The sequence below is a fragment of the Leucopleurus acutus genome (genome assembly GCF_964270905.1).
Source record: "Leucopleurus acutus genome assembly, chromosome: Y".
Taxonomy (NCBI): domain Eukaryota; kingdom Metazoa; phylum Chordata; class Mammalia; order Artiodactyla; family Delphinidae; genus Leucopleurus; species Leucopleurus acutus.
This window is the reverse complement of record NC_139164.1, coordinates 13,682,916-13,691,813: the sequence shown is the minus strand read 5'-3', so window position 1 is coordinate 13,691,813 and position 8,898 is coordinate 13,682,916.

The window sequence follows — 8,898 nt, the reverse complement described above, 5'->3', positions numbered from 1 at the left end:
CGAGTGGGGGCTACTCTTTGTTGCGGTGCGCGGGCTCTAGGCACACGTTCTTCAGTAGTTGTGGCGCATGGGCTCAGTAGTTGTGGCTCGCGGGCTCTAGAGTGCAGGCTCAGTAGTTGTGGCGCACGGGCTTAGTTGCTCCACGGCATGTGGGATCTTCCGGACCAGGGCTCGACCCCGTGTCCCCTGCATTGGTAGGCGGATTCCTAACCACTGTACCACCAGGGAAGTCCCATTCTCTAAAGCCTTTAAAGGGAGCATGGCCCTGCTGACACCTTGATTTCAGAATTCTAGCCTCCAGAACCATGAGACAATAACTTTCTATTGTTTCAAGCCACCCAGTCTGTGGTACTTGGCGTACCGCGGCCCTAGGAAACTAATACTCCTGGAAACTTGTCCCTAGGCTCTTGCTTTTGCTTCAGGCAAGACTGAAATCTATAGAAGTGTCCTGATCAGTGCCAAGAAATCCCAGAAAACAGAAGCCTTCCATGACCGCCTCCAGAAATCCCACCAAACCCAGGAGCCCCAGGTATGACATGCTTGACTCCGTAAACAGTAATAGCTGACATCCAACGTAGACCGGAAGTATCCAGTTTTACTATGTGCTGCACAAAGTTCCGATTTACCTTGGGCCACTGGGTATCCAACCTGTAGATGAGGGTAATGTCTCTTTATGGAAACATTTCAGCTAATCCCAAAGAAGCAGTGATGGAATCAGAATTAGAGTGAAGACCCCTCCCCCAGGGATTGCCTGGATCCTGGTGCTGAGCTTCAACGGTTGCTAAGATCACAAAAAGATAGACGATCAGACTTGATGTGCTTCCTTAGAAAAACACACCACCTGTGACGTAGCCTTGTCAAAAAGTCAAACCTGTATCGAGGGATCAAACCTGTAGATCTGGTTACCTGCTTCCAGGAAATACAGACGTCAGAGGAATAGTTAACATCTCGGGAATGCTATCAGCAAAATCCCAGCTGATATCCAACAATTTGACCTTGTTTCTTTCAGAAATAAACTCTAAGTGGGGGGGGGGTGGTTGGGGGGAAGGAGAGATGGAAAGGGAGCCTTTAGATGAAAAAAAAGACTAAAGAGACACAGGAACTAGCAGCACGGTGTGGGCCGTATTTGAATCCTGCTTCATACAACTGGAGAAAAACATCTGTGATGTTTATGAGGCAACTGGAAATGTAAACACTCCCTGGTAGTAGCTGATATTAAGGAATTATTTCTTAAAATTTAGGTTGGATAATGGTATTCCAGTTTTTATAAAAAATAGGACATATAGTTTAGAAACACATTTGGAAATAATTATGGGAAATGTGATCTATATATAAGATTTGTTTAAAAATAACATGGGTGATGGAGAGTGGGAATGAGTAGATTTGAGACAAGGGCATCATAAATTGATAATTGTTGAAGCTGGTGATGGGTCATGGGGGTCATCATAAAACCTCTACAATTCATATATGCTTAAAAATGTCCATAATAAAAAATTTTTGAAAATTCCACTGGCACGCCATATAAACAGCTGAGTGGATAGAATCTGAATGTTGGGTGTTATGTCTATTGGTTTTCTATAGCTGCTGTAACAAATTACCACAAACATGGTGACTTGAAAGTATAGAAATTCATTAGAAGTCCAGAATGAGTCTCATCATGATAAAATTAATGTGTTGGCAGCGCTGCATTCCTTCTGGAGGATCTAGTGGAGATTCTGCATCCTTACCTTTCCCAGTATCTAGCGGCTGCGTGAATTCCTTGGCTCATGGCCTCTTCCAGCAATCATGTCCCTCCTCCACCTCGGCTTACATCTTACCTCTCCTTCCCTGACTCTGACCCCCTGCTTCCCTCATATGAGGACCCTTTTGACTACATTGGGCTCATCTGGATAATACAGAACAATCTTCCCATCTCAAGATCCTTAATTTAATCACATCTGCAAAGTTCCATTTGCCATGTAAAGTAACATCTGTCATGTAAGGAAACATAGCTTTTGGGGATTAGGACATGTCTGGACATCTTTTGGCAGGGGGATTATTCTGCCTACCAGGTATCTCAGATCGACATTTACCAACAATTTTTTGTTCAAAACAGAGACATCCGGTTATGAGTTCTGCATACTTCAACAGGGGTGATTTTGCCTCCCGGGGACATTTGGCAGTATCTGGAGACATTTAAAAAATGTTTTATTTTGTTGAAGTATAGTTGGTTTACAATGTTGTGTTAATTTCTGTCGTACAGCAAAGTGATTAGCATATATATATAAACATTCTTTTTCAGGGAATACCTGGAGACATTTTTGATTGTCAAGACCGGAGGTAAGGTCGGGGAGGGTAGGTGGGGGAGGAGGCGGTGCTACTGGAATCTATCTAGTTTGTAGAGACCCTGTATTGTAGGCTGCTAAACCTCATACAAAGCAGAGGACGAGGGACCTACCAAGCCCCACAGGTTACCAGTACTGAGGCTGAGCAACCCTGGGCAAGGAGCAACAGAAGGAAAAGAGCATGTTATATTCTCCACAATGGATCTGCACAGAGCAAGAAATTAAGAAGTCTTTCTTGAATGAATAAACAATTAGCTTGCTAATAAATACATTACACCTTCTCATCAATAAGACGACCTCAAATTCGGTGACCACAGCTGAGTCACCGAATTATATCCAAAAGTGAATATAATCCGGAATATCAAAAAAAGCGTGTGTTCCTGCTGAAATCACAAGAAGACAGACACCAAAGACCTGATGTGCCTCTAGGGAAGAAAACACCACCAACCTATGAGACAGTTTTGCCCTAAAATCCAAACCCGATCTGATCAAAGCCTCTGGAAAGATTCCATGGATTCCAAGGATCTTATTTGCAGATAAAAGGGTATTGACATATCTTAGGATTCCTCTAGTGCAAAGGTCTTCAGAGCCAGAGAGAAAAGTACATATTTTGAGAACCATAGACCTGCAAAATCCAATCAAGGATAAAGCTGCCAGTCCTACAAATGTCCATGGGGTACATGGAAGACTCAGTAATGTGTACAGCTTAATTAAAATTAAGGGTCAGGGTCTTGAGAGCACCTCCCGTGAAGTATAGCATCCTGGACATAACAATCATTTATAGGATTCAAGTGTCCCATTAGGGTCACTGACAAGAATCTAGCTAGGGGCCAGCCCAAATCCTGGGAATGTATGCAGGCTCGGTCATGGGATGGTAATTACTATCTGTAATGGAATGAATCTCTCAGCTCCAGGAGGATTTGGGAAAAGTACAGAAACTTTTAAGAGAATCAAAATATAGGATTCATATTTGGGGTAAAGAAGGAATCTCTGCGTATTTGGTATTTTATGCATTTGTAAAGTTTCAAAGAATTTCTGAGTTTTGGAAACCACTGTAAAATATATAATTGGGTAATTCATCTAAACATGATTTTAGTTGAAAACTAATTTCATATAGTATTGGAATATTTTAAAAGAGCTTAAATTTACTATATTTATAAGTTTAATTTATTAGATTTTAAGGATATTTGCATACCTGGGAATGTATCTGTTAATTGAGACAATTGAAGTGATTAAAAAGGGAACTGGGTGTAATGTGTTAAGGGTTTTAAATGCACTTTAAAATTCATGAAAGTGTTTAATTACCTGAGTTTGCAAGTGGGATCAAATATTTTCCGAAGTCCTCTTAAAATTGGTTGCTATTATTTGCTAGACTTAAAAATGAATTTTAAAAGAGAATAATCAATTTTCTAGGCTGAACTTAAAAGGTTAAGAAAAAGCTACAATGAGATATCACCTCACACCTGTCAGAATGGTTATCACCAAAAAGAACACAAATAACAAATGCTGGGGAGGGTGTGCAGAAAAGGGAATCCTCTCACACTGTTGGTAGGAATGTAAATCAGTGCAGCCACTGTGGAAAACAGTTTGGAGGTTTCTCAAAAAACTAAAAATAAAACTACCACATGACCCCGCAATTCTACTGCTAGGCATATATCCCCAAAAAACCATGAACACTAATTGTAAAAGATACATGTCCCCCAGTGCTAGAGCAGCATTATTTACAATTGTCAAGATATGGAAGGGACTTCCCTGGTGGTCCAGTGGTAAAGAATTCACCTTCCGGGCTTTCCTGTGGCTCAGTGGTTAAGATTCCGCCTGCAAATGGAGGGGACACGGGTTCGAGCCCTCATCCGGGAAGATTCCACATGCCGCGGAGCGACTAAGCCCGGGTGCCACAAGTACAGAGCCTGCGCTCTAGAGCCCACGAGCCATAACTACTGAACCCGCGTGCCACAACTACTGAAGCCCGCGCGCCTAGAGCCCGTGCTCTGCAATAAGAGAAGCCACTGACTACGCACCTCAACGAAGAGTAGCCCCCGCTCGCTGCACCTAGAGAAAGCCCGCGCGCAGCAATGAAGACCCAGCACAGCCCAAAATAAATAAATTAAATAAATAAATTAAAAAAAAAAAAAAGAATTCACCTTCCGATGCAGGGGAAGTGTGTTCGATCCCTGGTCAGGGAACTAGGATACCACATGCCACAGGGCAACTAAGCCCACATGCCACAACTACAGCGCCTCAACTAGAGAAGAGAAAACCCCCACGCCACAACTAGAGAGAAGCCCGCACGGTGCAACGGAAGATCCCACATGCCGCAACTAAGATCCAGCGCAGCCAAAAAAAAAAGATATGGAAGCAACCTAAGTGTCCATCAACAGATGAATGAATAAAGAAAATGAGGGGGCTTCCCTGGTGGCGCAGTGGTTGAGTCTGCCTGCCGATGCAGGGGACACGGGTTCGTGACCCGGTCAGGGAAGATCCCACATGCCGCGGAGCGGCTGGGCCCATGAGCCATGGCTGCTGAGCCTGTGCATCCGGAGCCTGTGCTCCGCAACGGGAGAGGCCGCAGCAGTGAGAGGCCCACGTACCGCAAAAGAAATAAATAAATAAAGATGAGGTATATATATACAATGGAATACTACTCAGTCATGACAAGGAACAAAATAATGCCATTTGCAGCAACATGGATGGACTGGGAAGTTATTATGCTAAGTGAAAAAAGTCAGAGAAAGACAAATACTGTATGATATCGCTTGTATGTGGAATCTAAAAAATACAACAAACTAGTGACTATAACAAAAAAAAAGCAGACTCACAGATACAGAGAAAAAACTACTAGTTGCCAAGGTGGGTGGGAAGGTGGGAAGGGCAATATAGGGGTAGGGGATTAAGAGCTACAAAATATGTTCCCTGGTGGCCTAGTGTTTAGGATGCCGGGCTTTCACTGCCGTGGCCCAAGTTCAATCCCTGGTTGGGGAACATGAGATCCCACAAGTTGTGGGACACTGCCAAGAAAAATAAATAAGCTACAAGGATATATTGCACGGTGTGGGGAATATAGCCAAGATTTTATAATAACTATAAATGGAGTATAACCTTTAAAAACTGTGACTCACTGCATTGCACACCTGTAACTTATATAATATTGTACAGCAAGTACACTTTCATAAAAAATGTTAGAAAAAAGGTTAAGGGAAAAGTAGGCATTTGAACTTATAACTTAAATAAGTTGACTATCAGATTTGAAACTGAGCAGATCTTTTTTTGTGCACACACAAACACACACACACACACCATTTTTGAGGGCTATAATCACTTCTGAAGGGCTGTGCAATGTCCAAATTACTGTGCTTACATTAAAAAAAAATCACAAGTCCATCTTTGCAACCCTGTGGCAATAATATGATCAAATACCAATATTGTTTACCAAATAAATTCCACCCAAACTCAGAAACCTTACTCAGCCCTCCAGAGCCTGCATAGAGCTGAGAAGGTCTGATATGATTCAAAATGCATTCCTCCTAAGATGCTTGTTTCCGTTTTGGGTTTTTTTTTTTTACATATTCTGAATCTAATTTTCTGCCTTTGTCATGTACTCATCCATTTATGGATTTGCATGAGTGTGTGTGACTGGTTGTCATCTGAATAAATTATTTCATTCCTAACCAACTAATTTATGTTCCTTATAAAGGGCCAGCTTAACTCTATGCCAGTTTAACTAGGGAGTGTTGATGGGGGTTACAAATAAGCCTGTTTGCAGCCGGTACGTGCTTTGGAAGGTACTGAGCTCTGATTGGTTGAATTCTACCGTGGTCTAATCGTGGCCCACCGCAGTGAGAGTCACACTCTGTGGTCCACAGAGTAGCACCATCTGGCCTCACTCGGACCTCCTCATGTTCACATTTACAAAGCATTGGTCTACACAAGAATTCAGGTAACAGTAATCACTGTTGCAGTGATCTTGTGCTGTTTGAGTTTCCTGCTCAGCAGACGACATAGTTCCATTTATTTCTTTTAAATGAAAAGATGACAAGTTGCAATTCAGTTAACTCTGTAAATTGTCTCTACAAATTATTAAATTACATGTGTATATTGAGTTCTCACAAATGGCACTTGGATGACTGGAACATGAACATGTCACATTAATAGCTGGACAGAAGTCTCCCATGATATGGAAAGGTGTGGGGGGTATCATAATCCGTTGAGGCTCTAGCACCCCGGAAGCTCCAGGAAGTGTGGTGAGCTCCAGCCAACTCAGCTACTATCACCCTAGGTAAAGTTCTGGGTAGATTAATGAAGGGCACAAATGCATTTCTGTTCCTCACATCAAGAAGGGAGTCCATTTCCCCTCTTCCTTTTAAAAAAATTTTAGCTTATTTATCTTGCTTTTTATTACGACATCATCACATACATGCAATATTTCCCGTCTTCTAGAATGAGCACACCCATGGCTTTCTTTGACTGATATAATATGGTAGAAGTGGAGTTCTGGGACTTCCATCCCCAGGCTTAAGAGAACGGGTGCTTCAACTTTCTTGCTCTTAGGAGTCAGCCACCATGTAAGAAGTCTGATGACTTTGAGCCCGCCATGCTATCAGGCAGCCCAGGAGAACCATGTGGAAAGAGCATTGAGGGGCCAGACTCTGGGAGGTAAGGCTTCTTGCACCATCCATCCCAGACAGCTGCGCAGCCCCGTGCATGACTGTGGCCCATGCCACGTGCAGCCAAAGAATCCCCTCGCTGAGTCCTGCCTGACCCACAGAATCATGAGCAAACAATAAAATATTGTTGTTTAAGCCATTAACCTTGAAGGTGATTTGTCACATAGCAATAAATATTTGTGACAAATGCACGGACCTGTCTCACAGCCGCTTACCTCCTATTCATCACAGAATAGGTCTTCCAACCTAAGAGGAGTTCCTCCCCCTAAAGCAGGGGAAGAAAGGTGATGAGGAAAGCAACGAAAACTGAGTTATAGAAGAAGAGCTAAGAAACAGAAAATGAGAAAATGCCAAAGACATGTTGGCCTGCTCTGATGTAACTCTATGTTCCCAGATGTGGCCAAGCAGTGCCCACCCCCATCACTATTGTTTTCTTTCTAAAATTTGTGTTAAAGCATACCTTATTGACTGGTAAGTGCACAGATCGTTAAGTGTAAACCTCCAAGAATTTTTACAAACCAAACTCATGCACCTGACTGACAGCCAGATCAGCACTTCAGATGCCCCCTCCTGGCCTCTTCCAGTTACTACACTGACCCTCTTCAGGTTACCACTCTCCTGACTCCTGTGGTAATTCTTGCAATATTTCTGTTAATATTTCTTGGAATATTTTCTATTGTTATAATATTTTCACAGTGATCTGTGATCAGTGATCTTTGATGTTACTACTATAACTTGCTGAAGACTCAGATGATAGCATTTTTTTTTAACAACAAAGTATTTTTTACCTCAGGTATGTAACACTGCTTTTCAGACATAATGCTGGTGCACACTTAATAGACTACAGTATCGTGCAAACATAACCTTAAAAGAAATTTTTTGTATTTTTGGCTGTGCCGCATGGCATGTGGGACCGTAGTTCTCCAACCAGGAAGCAAACCGGGTCCCCTGCAGTGGAAGCGCGGAGTCTTAACCACTGGACCTCCAGGGAAGTCCCCAAACATAACTTTCATATGCACTGGGAAACCAAAAAATTCATGTGACTGGCTTTATTGCGATATTCACTTTTTTGTGGAGTTTTGGAACCAAACCTGCAATATCTCCAATGTATGCCCATATAAGGTCATATCATCTGCAAATAGAGATCATCTTTTTTTCTAATTTGGAAGGATGTTTTCTTGCCTAATTTCTCCGGCTAGAACTTCCAGTACTTTGTTGAATAGAAGTGGTGAAAGTAGGCAGCCATGCCTTGCTCCTGATGTGAGAGGAAAAGCGTTAGGTTTTTCACCATTGAGTATGACATTTGCTGTGGAATTTTCATATGTGGCTTTTATTATGTTGAGGCAGATTTTTTCTATTCCTAGTTTGAGTGTTCTTATCATTGAAGGGTAATGAAGTTGGTGAGTGCTTTTTCTGCATCAACTGAGATCATTATGTGCTTTTCCCCTTTATTTTCTTACTGTGGTGTATCACATTGATTGATTTTTATATGTTGAACCATTCTTTCATCCCAGTTATAAATCCCACTGGTCATGGTATATAATCCTTTTAATATGCTGCTGAATTCAATTTGCTGGTATTCTGATGAGAATTTTTGCATCAATGTTCATAAGGGATTTTGGTCTGCAGTTTTCCTGTCGTGTCTTTTTTCTGGCTTTGCTATAAGGATAATTGTGGCCTCATAGAATGAGTAGGAAGTGTTTCTCTCCTTCAGTTTTTTTGGAAAAGTTTAAGAAGGACAGTATCAGTTCTTTAAATATTTGGTAGAATTCCCTTGTGAAGCCATCAGGTCCAGGGCTGTTTTGTTGGTGGTGGTGGGAGATTTTTGATTATTGATCCAATCTCATTACTGTTTATAGGTTTTTCAGATTTTCTGTTTCTTCATGATTTAGTCTTGGTAGCTTTTGTGT